Source organism: Sphaerodactylus townsendi, linkage group LG01, assembly GCF_021028975.2.
Source record: "Sphaerodactylus townsendi isolate TG3544 linkage group LG01, MPM_Stown_v2.3, whole genome shotgun sequence".
Taxonomy (NCBI): domain Eukaryota; kingdom Metazoa; phylum Chordata; class Lepidosauria; order Squamata; family Sphaerodactylidae; genus Sphaerodactylus; species Sphaerodactylus townsendi.
In genome coordinates, this window is record NC_059425.1 from 86029077 (window position 1) to 86040477 (window position 11401).

The window sequence follows — 11401 nt, forward strand, 5'->3', positions numbered from 1 at the left end:
CTTTTGGATGCGGCTGCACTGGAATTTAATTTATCAGGGAAGGGGGTCTTGTCACTGATATAAAGTGATATGATCTGCTGCAACTTTCTATGGAGCAATAATTGTTGTACCCTATCTCAGCTAATAGGGTTTGGAATTCAGTTCATTTGCAAAGCCTTCAAATGCACAGAAACGATGCATAGATATGACAAGCAACATGACAGAAGATACTATAACATAGGTTTTATTCCACCAACAGTTAACAAATTAATTTTCTGCAAGTAAAGTGTGGGTTTGGGGCAGAAGGATTTTTGCCTACGCTTTAACAGTGGAAAGAAAACTGCTCAGTCCACCAATTTGTATCAAAGGTGACTCATCTCTCTTTTCAGTTTTGGAGGCAAATATAACATGAAAGAGAACAGTGACTGTATAAGCCTACAGCATGCCAAGAAGCCTCTGAGAAGCAAAATGAGCTATACACAATCCTTTTCAATGTGGATTCCATAACAGTACATAAGCTACCCAGGTTGCCCTGATAGGAGGACCTTTCAGCCATTCCCAGGAGCTACAGTAATGAGCCCATAAATTCAGAGCCGTGGCAGTTGTATTTTGCCTCTCAGTTTGTTTCTGAGCTTTACTGGAGGGGCTGCCCTTGAATTTTAGAGCCCTGAATGCAAGGACATAGGTAAAGGGGGGGGGGTTCTCGGGTTCAAACCCCGCCCCCCATTGCATGTCCAAAGCTCTGCCCTTCGTTTGTCTGGTTTTGTGTTTTTTTTTATTTTGGCCTGCAGGGGGCGCAGTTTTTAGGCTAGCAGCACCAAACTTTCAGAGATTGTTTGGGAGACTCTCCTCATGATACTACCCAGGTTTAGTGAGGTTTGGTTCAGGGGGTCCAAAGCTATGGACTCCTAAAGGGGGTTCTCCCATCCCCCATTGTTTCCGATGGGAGCTTATAGAAGATGGGGGCTACACCTTTGAGGGTCCATAATTTTGGACCCCCTGAACCAAACTTCACTAAACCTCATATATATATATAAGTTTTCTCACATAGAAAGACAACACACAAAACACATAAACATATAAAAAGAAACAAAACTTAAGTCCTTGCTGCAATTGTTACATACATAAACAGAGTTCTGTATTACTAAGGAAAGTCTTCACCTGCTATTCCTAACAGAAAAATCCTCAGGTCTTTTCAAAATTGTTATTTTCAATTTTTTTGCAATTCCTTGAGGATTATATCTCAAAAAAGTCATAGGTCAAAAAAGTCAAAAAAGTCATCTTTCTCTAATTTAGGGAGTGACCTTTCACTTTATTTTAAAATAATAGCTAGCCATTATTTAAATAGATAGATGTTTAATGTGTCAGAAATGGAATTTATTGATTCAAAAATCAATTGGTAGCAGTGGAATAGAGTTTCATCCACCACCCATGGATTAAACTATGCATACCAGAACATAGTGTGCCAGACAAGACTCATATGCACTACAGAACAATGCCTACAGGGCAAATAATTGGAGATGACTCATAGATTTTAAGGTGATTAATATTTGATCTAGAGCTTTGCCTTCTTACATGTAAATAATCAGGCTCTCTAAAAGATCAAAACAGTGCAGTCCTAAGGAAAGTTACTCCAGTCTAAGATCAGGCTACACTAGAGAACATCAAAGTGCTAAGAGCCCCCAGAGATGCACACTTCAATGGGCTTTGGTCTGATAAAGATGGGCATTCAGACATGGCAGTGGAATTTGTCAGGGCTGACTCTGGTTTAAAAGTTTGATCTGTACACACAGTTTTTCCAGGACCCTTGCCGAACATCTCATCCTCTTTCTCTTCCCAGATGCCTTCATTGGAACGCAAGAGTTAATGGCACCCACAGCGGGGCGCAACCCACCTTGTCTTTCCTCCCCTTTCAGTCTCATGTCACCAGCTCCCTCTGCCTACTCTCTTCCCAGACACTTGTATCACCACACAACAGTTAACAGTGCAGCTGTAGCCACCAGTAGTCACAACCCTCCCATAGGGAGGACCGATGCCTACGCCTGCTCCTTGGGCAACTGTAGATGGTACAATGACCAGAGGTGTTCCTCCCATTGGGCAAAGTGGGCAGTTGCCCTGGGCGCCACCTTGTGGGGGCGCAAAAACTGCAGGTTCGTTTGTGGGATTTTTTATATTTTCAGTGTTTTTTTGTTTTTGGCCTGCAGAGGGCACAGTTTTTAGTCTAGGAGCACCAGAAATTCAGGGATTTTACGGGAGATTCTCCTGATGATATCAGCCAGGTTTGGTGAGGTTTGGTTCAGGGAGTCCAAAGTTATGGACTCCCAAAGGGAGTGCCCCATCCCCCATTGTTTCCAATGGGAGCTAATAGGAGATGGGGGCTACACCTTTGAGGGTCAATAACTTTGGGCCCCCTGAACCAAACTTCACCAAACCTGGGTGGTATCATCAGTAGGGTCTCACGAAGATACTCGGAAATTTTGGTGCTGCTATCTTAATAATTGCACCCCTTACAACAGGCACCCTTTGACAGCAGGCATTTCCCCAGATTTTCCTTTTAAATCCACCCCCTTCCTGCCAATTCTTTCTTGCTTGCTTGCTTGCTTGCTTGCTTGCTTGCTTGCTTGCTTGCTTGCTTGCTTTTTCTCAATGCCTAATAAAAATTATTGTTGTTGTTATTATTGTTATTATTATTATTATTAAATCCACCCCCTTCGGCATGGATTTTGAAGGGAGAATCTGGGGTCCCCAGTTTAAAAAACATTGAAAGTGATGCTGTTTCCCCCAATTGGGGGGACTGGATACAACACCATAAAATGTTTTCATAGCAGTAATAAAACATTTTGAAAGCATTTTGAAAATGTTTTCAAAAAATATTTCTGCTGTGTTCAGATTTGAGAGTTGGGGCATGTTCTATAATGTGATGGTGACTTTGAAACGACCTGGTGAAAAAAATCTTAGTTTGGTCACGGTGTGGGAGGGTGGCTGCCCATGGGGGGGCATCAAACTCAGGTTTTGCCCAGGGCTCCAGTTTGCCGAGGTACACCACTGACAATGACTAATTATTCAACGGTGGGGGAGAAGAGCAAACATGTGAGAGAGTAATTGCCACATTCTGCTGTTCTGTGTTATTTTGTACTAATTTTGTGTAAGCCCCACCCTCAAGCCATGTGTGCATGGCAACTGGCTGGAACTGAATGCATGGCGATTGGCTGAAAGTGAGTCATTGTCATTACAGGTAGTCATTTATATAATAGGATTCCATATCAGAATTTAAGAAAGGGAATGTATGTCACTTGTAAGAATTCTTAGAAATGTTGTTTTATATAAAGTTCCACTCTTTGGGTTCCATTTCCATTTTTATTAAGATCTGGTTGAATGTCTGCCAATTGGTTCCCATAGCAAATTCTCCTACCTTGATGTTTTTTCACCAAACTATACCAAGGTATTTGGGAACCTAGTTCACACTGTTTTCTAAAAACAGTCCCCCTCCCCAAGATTTAATTGAATGGGAGAAAGGTGTCCAATTTTACAGTCTATTGAATAAGGTGCCCCTGGGCATCCTCTCTGCATAGTGGGAAAAGGCATGGAAATGGCTGCCAGTTTTCTGGAGTGGCCTTTTTTTTCTCAAAAAGCGAAGCTTAGTGACTGTGAGTAAAAGTAGTTCTTCCAGAGGTCTGTCTAGTGAGGTTCCCACAGGCCCCACTGATCATGCTGTGGAGGAAAATGCGTCTTCCCATCTAAACCTAAACAATGAAAAATGCAACATGACCTAAACCAGTAAATAATTTGCAAAAAGGTGGAAAACAGGGAACTCACTAACTAAAGGCAACCAGAAAGTCCAACAAAGCCAGAAAAGAAACCCCACAATTGAAACAATTATCAAACTCTTCAGAAAACCTAGGAAGGAAAGGCAGAAGATCAAAACAAACCACAGAGAACCCAAACCCACAATGAAAAGAATACCTCTCCCAATCCCCCTAGTGACCAAATGTGGGCCCCACCACTAACTGCCCCTAGAGGAAAAGAACAGAGAAAAGGCTAGCTAGTGCTATTAATAATTTAATCATAATAGTCTGTTGAGAAGCATCCTCCAGGCAGAGTCTGTCCAACTGCAGTATACTGTAATCCAAGCAGACTGTCTTTTCAGAATGCAATGAACAGCACTCAGGCAAGGCAAAATGGTCAATGTCACAGCTTCAGTTTGAAATTTCCCTCCCTTCCATGAAACACTGATTGATCAAGGCAACTGTCCTAATTAGTGTTTCTGTAGGAGGAACATTTTAAAAAAAAAGACAGCAGGTCAGACATTTAATTCCTGATGTTACAAGATCTGGGAACATTTTGAATGCCTTGGATATAGCCTACATGATCCAAAGCTGGGTAAAACTTGGAAGACTTTTAGTGTTGACGGTGCCCAACTGAGCCCTGACCTGGATGGCCCTGGCTAACCACTATCAAGAAACTGAGTACCATTATTTAGTTTCTTCTTGTATCAAATCTTGGTTCAGGCTTAAGACCTTCAATTAAAGAATTAAGTGTAGAAATTATGGTGTGCTTGAAATGTAGCAAAGCCCTGACTTTTGAACAGAGAGAAAGGCCAAATGCTGGGAATAAGACATGGTTTCTGTCTTAACTCCCTAGGTCTCTTCAAGGTAAAAAAACAGTGGAACCGCATTCCAATTAATTAGCTGATGAAATTATTGCTGTGTCATGGATCTGACTGGTCGTTGGGCCCTGGGCAACATAGATCCTCTGCCCATAATGTTTAGCCCTTTCAGCCTAGCTTTGTGCATACCATTTTGCCTTCCATATGGCTTTTTGATGCATTTTTGAACTTCTTAATTTATGGGCTAGAAATACTGCCCTGTTTGCTCTGGACAGAGTGGACTTTTGAATGCTGGAAGATTCCAATGGAAATGGTAACATTTTGTATCTTGCCTTTTAAACCAATGCTATTTACTGTGTACTTAGACCTTTTCTGGTTTAGGTTTTATCATCTGAAGTCCTTACTTTTATTGTTCTCTTTGAAATATTCTTGCACAATTTTAATAAATCCATTTAATTATACATTATGGTGTTTTGTTTCAGGTGGCTTCCATCTAATTCCAGTACCTGGACTACATGGCTACACCTACCAGATTAACTGGTTCATGAAACTCATCCTGCAAGTAATCCTTGCAGAGGTGACCATCTTGATTTTAATCTCAGGAATCCTTGGCTTCTGGCCATTTGTGTAATAGGAAGGGGTTAGTGGCAGCTACCAAGACTGAGATATGCGGACTCATACCCCAGGGTTTTGTAATTTTGTGTTTACTGACTTTAAAAGAAACCTCCTTTGGGATAGGAGTTCTCAACAACTTGATCTTGTCAGATCTTGGAAGCAAAACAGAATCAGCCCTGATTAGTGTTTGGATGGGAGACCACTAAGGAAGCCTAGGGTTGTTAAACAGGGGCGGGCAATGGCAAACAACCTCTGAATGTCTGTTGCCTTGAAAATTCTATGGGTCACCATGAGTCAGTTGTGACTTGACAGCACCATGAGTCAGTTGTGACTTGACAGCACCAATAGCCAGTTGCACACCCCAATAGGTACATTGGGGTGCCATAGCCAGTTGCACACCCAATAGGTAAATTGGGGTGCCATAGCCAGTTGCACACCCAATAGGTACATTGGGGTGCCATAGCCAGTTGCACACCCAATAAGTACATTGGGGTGCCAGTTGCCAGTTGCACACCCAATAGGTACATTGGGGTGCCATAGCCAGTTGCACACCCAATAGGTAAATTGGGGTGCCATAGCCAGTTGCACACCCAATAGGTACATTGGGGTGCCAGTTGCCAGTTGCACACCCAATAGGTACATTGTGGTGCCATAGCCAGTTGCACACCCAATAGGTAAATTGGGGTGCCATAGCCAGTTGCACACCCAATAGGTACATTGGGGTGCCAGTTGCCAGTTGCACACCCAATAGGTACATTGGGGTGCCATAGCCAGTTGCACACCCAATAGGTACATTGGGGTGCCAGTTGCCAGTTGCACACCCAATAGGTACATTGGGGTGCCAGTTGCCAGTTGCACACCCAATAGGTACATTGTGGTGCCATAGCCAGTTGCACACCCAATAGGTAAATTGGGGTGCCATAGCCAGTTGCACACCCAATAGGTACATTGGGGTGCCAGTTGCCAGTTGCACACCCAATAGGTACATTGGGGTGCCAGTTGCCAGTTGCACACCCAATAGGTACATTGGGGTGCCATAGCCAGTTGCACACCCCAATAGGTACATCAGGTATTACTCTTGCTGTACCTGAAACTGTGTAACCACCATCAAGTAATGTATAATAGCAAATTCATCACACAGTGGGTAATGATTCTAATATGAAACACCCTTGAAGCGATGAACTTCATATTTTGTGTGGATTGATGCAGAGAATATTATCAATGCAAAAACATTAAAAGTGTTGCTGTTTATGCACCATAAATGCATACGGTAGCAGCATTAATAGCCTAGACTAGGTCAATCTTGGAAACTAAGCAAGGTCAGCCCTGGTTAATACTTGCATGATAAACACTTAGGAAGACATGTGTTGCTATGTAGAAGAAGGCAATGGCAAACCACCTCTGTTTTATCTCTTGCCTCAAAAACCAGGTCACCTGTGTTGGCTGTGACCCAATGGTACTTTTTTAAAATGCACATGGAACCTACACATTAATACAAAAAGAAAAATAGATCCCTACTTAATAGATCTTCTGGTGCACCGGTGTTTGGATAGGGACTTCAATTGGATGTAATGCCCCCTCTTTCTGCCATGACAACTCTCCTCAAATCAGTGAGGGTTTCTGCCAACCTGAAAATGAACAACAATTGCCCATACACATTCTTCCTCCATTGTGGCTTCCACTTTGTGGAATGACCTGCTTGAGGGGTCAGAAAAACTCCTACTCTGCAAACTATGCAAAACTGGACTATTCAAGAGGATTTTCTGCTCAGGACACAGAGTTCCAAATGGTTTCACAAATTTACTTGCATAAACAATTGGGACTTGTGTTCTTTACTACTATATAGCATATTGTAAGTAGGATCCTATTATGTAATTTCTGTATTGCTTACTATGTCATGTTAATATTTATGTTATGCTTCTGTTTCTTTCTGGTGGTTCCAAACTTCTAATATCCTAATGCATTAGTTACTGAATATCCTATTTTGTTGATTGTACTTAAGTATCACCTAGCCTCAACAAGCCACAAAATGAAATGACAGCATTCTGAGGAAGTAGAATAAGTCTTAACACTTCAGACTGTAGGTGAGAGATGAGATTGTTAATGCTGCTCTGTGCAAAACCACAGTGCAAATTTTAAAAAGCACATAGGAATGAAAGTTTCTGGCCTAGTGCTTTACATGGTGTACTGGGAATAATTGCCATAAGGGGACTTGGGAAAATGTAATCTCTCACCAATAAACTGAAGTGGTACAGTCCATTCTGCCACCTGGTTATCATTCTGCCACATAGGTCGAATCCTCACTGAGAAATTAAATGCAGATAAATCCAGGTTTCAAAAGAATCAGCACCTTTTCATCACGGATTCTCCCTCCCCACTGCAGCATATTTGCAGTAAAAACATCTGTGTCTACCACAGATTCAAACAATGTTACACTCCCCACAAACATGTGATCAGCTTGGATGTTCTGCTGTGTTGGGGGCGGGACCTTTTTTGCATGAAAAAACCGTGCTAACGTAAGTACATAAGCGCATACGCACAGTATCCCCACTTATGCAGCAGTTTTCTAATTGGCTAACATGTTGTGGCGGGAACCGAACTGCACTCTTGTTTTCTGCACACAGTTTCATGTTCGTGTTCTTTCACCATTTAAAATCTTTTTCTGCAAGGTCGTATTGGCACGTGTAGTTTTATAACATCAAGCTAACCTTAACCCTTCCCTCGTGCACACATTTTAACATTAGCCTCAGCTGGTAAAACAAAAAAAGGGGCTGTGGCGCATCGCGCACAGCCCGCCGTGCTCTGATTGGCTGGAAGGTCCTGTGTTACTCTATACGGCGCGAAAATCGAACCCACATTCGACCCCCGATCATCCCCTCCGATCTGGATTAGGTGCTTGTTTTTGGAAAAGATGCACGTACAAGCAAGTTCTGGAAAAACACATGTTTGGGGGAGAGGGAGCACCAGAACTGGGATGAATTCCTGTTCGATGATCAGGCAGTGGGGAGTTCTTCCAGAAACCTGGATATTTCACGTGAGTATCATGAGTTACATTATCAGTGGGGAGTCGACTATATGTAAAGCTGACCTAAGAGAAATAGATTGGCTGCTCCAATCACAGGCCATTTCCACACGGCCACGCTGGGGGGGTGCGTTGGCGTATACAATGCCGACACACACACACAACGGGATCGTTGTCACGAATGGTCCCGGCAGGGACGTAGGTATAGATTTTTTATGGGGGGGGGGGGGTTGCGAGGCACACCCGCTAACCCTCGCCTCACGGTATGGCCATGCACCTCCCCAAGCCCCGCCTCTGCCCAGCGCTTATAAAGCAGCTCTCCTCGAGGTGCGGGGGGATGGCAGACTCCCCCTGTCTCCTGTTCCACCCCCTGCCCCTCCCCTCTGGGCAGAGGCATAGAGGGAAAATGGAGCCCGAAGCAAGATCTGAGTTTTGCTCCCCCCCCCCCCCGGGCAGTCGCTGTGATGCTGGAATCCACCCCCAAACAGCATCACTTTCAATGGTGTTTAAACTAGAGAGCCCAAATTCTCCTTTTAAATCCACCTTAAAGGGAGAATCTGGGGTCACCAATTAAACAACATTGAAAGTGATGCTGTTTTGGGGTGGATTATCCCCCACACAGCATCACTTTCATTGTGGCGTAGTGGTTAAGAGCAGGTGCATTCTAATCTGGAAGAACTGGGTTTGATTCCCTGCTCTGCCACTTGAGCTGTGGAGGCTTATCTGGGGAATTCAGATTAGCCTGTGCACTCTCACACATGCCAGCTGGGTGACCTTGGGCTAGTCACAGCTTTTCGGAGCTCTCTCAGCCCCACCCACCTCACAGGGTGTTTTTTGTGAGGAAGCAAGGGCAAGGAGATTGTAAGCCCCTTTGAGTCTCCTACAGGAAATAAAGGGGGGATATAAACCCAAACTCTTCTTCTTCTTCTAAACTGAGGACCTCAGTTTCTCTCTTTAAATCCATGCCGAAGGGGGTGGATTTAAAAGGAGGATCTGGGGAAATTTGGGGGGTGCCTGCTGTCAGGGGTGCAATTGATCAGCTAGAAGCACCAAACTTTCAAGGTATCTTTCGGAGTCTCTCCTAATGATACCACCCAGGTTTAGTGAAGTTTGGTTCAGAGGGTCCAAAGTTATGGACCCTCGAAAGGGTAGCCCCCATCTTCTATTAGCTCCCATTGGAAACAATGGATGGGGGCACCCCCTTTGGGAGTCCATAACTTTGGACCCCCTGAACCAAACCTCACCAAACCCAGGTAGTATCATCAGGATAGTCTCCCAAACAATCCCTGAAAGTTTGGTGCTGCTAGCCCAAACAATGCGCCCCCTGCAGGCCAAAAAACAAAAAAGCACTAAAATGTTTTAAAAACCCACAAACGGAGGGGTGGAGCTTCAGACATGAATGGGGGGGTTTCAAACCCGAGAACCCCCCTTACCTACGTGCATGGGTCCCGGTAAAGGCAGGGAAGACGGCGCAGCACTGTGTTGTCACCCTAACGACATACCTTCCCTGCAACCTTCTGGCGCATCGCCCAGGCCAGGGGACACACACCCCTGCCCTGCACGACAGCTCTGGAGTCGCTGGGCAGGGTGTGTGTGTACCCAGGCCTGGGCGACATGCCGGAAGGTTGCAGGGAAGGTAAGTTGTTTGGGAAAGGGGGGATGGCGCCTTCCAGCCGCTGCCATTTGCACAGCAGCGGCTGGAAACCGCTGTTTTCCAAAAACCTTGCTCGGGGAGCGAGGTGGGAAAATGGCAGCTTTGCACCGCTGGAGGGGAGCGAGGGCGGCGCGGCTGCAATGCAGCTGCGCCCCCATGCGAACAGCTCCCTAGGGACAGCGTTTTTGCCGTCCCTAGGGCGCTGTAATTGGCTCATGCAGAAAGGGCCACAGAGATGAAAAAAACAAGCAAAAGAAAAGCCAGTGGTGCAAATGAGGAAGAATAATTTGTTATTCAGGTAGAACATTCCCTATATGTTTCACAATACAACTTCTTCACAGGAATCTGCTAGTCAATACAATCTGCTAGTCAATACAATGCAAGTTCAGTTGTTGTTGAAAAACTTAATACAATGCATATTAAGTTGTTCTTGAACAACACTGAAGGATTAGCAGATTCACCTGAAGACGCTTTATTGCAAAACACATATGGAATGTTTTACCAGAGCAATAAATTATTCTTCTTCATTCAGACCAAGCCTAAGACTTATTTACTCAATCATACTCAGGTCACCTAGCAATTGTGTCCTTGTGTTTCAAGCATACTTTTCTAAAGTGATTCCTTTTGAGGAAGCAAGTTCCCATACACATAGCTGATGGATGGGTTGACATGCTTCCATGTTGCAGAGCTTAACTCGCTCTCTGAACAGATAGAATGTGTTTTTTGATCTAAAAGTATGGATTTGGATTATGGTTAATTTAATGAGGGTGCCATTAGAGTCTTGATTTTTGATTATTTTTCAGTAATATACAGTGTGCATAATCAAAACAGGAGTTGTTCTTTGTAGGTGAAAAGGTTACTTTGTTGTATATGAAACCAAGGCTTTTTTGAGTCAATAGAAACAATTCTGCAGAACAAATCCTGTCTGTGATATGTATTGCAAAAACTGATCTTAATGGGTTGCAGAATCATTTCATGTGACATCTGATCCGTTATTTATATATCAATTACAGTGATGATTCATGAATTAAAGTCCAGTGTTTCTTTCCTTTTTGATTTTACAATGTTGATAGGATAATTGTAGCAATGTGAAGTCAGCAGGTATGAGTCAAAATAAAGCTGCAACAAACCAGTTTAATTAACTGGATCATTGAAAAAGGGACATTTCAAAAATAAAACTGTATTTCAGTAAATTATTAACCAGAGGTTTACAAAGCCAGCCATTTCCACACTCTTGGCTTACAATGCCAGTATTATTCTTAACTTTGTTCAGGTTGTCTGCTGACATGAGATGCATTTGCTTCCAGAATTGATGCAGATATGATTCAAGTTCCAAGGACTCCTACATTTATCCTTCATCAAGGCAAAAGGAATCCTTAGTTTATAAAAGAACAAAACTTCATTTCCCAGGCAAATGTAAATCACATAGGATTTCATGCTCATATTTTTAAAATTACATAAAGCAAAGATGGCCTGGATAAATGCCCAACGTCTATATGACCAGTATTAGTCATATTAAATAAAC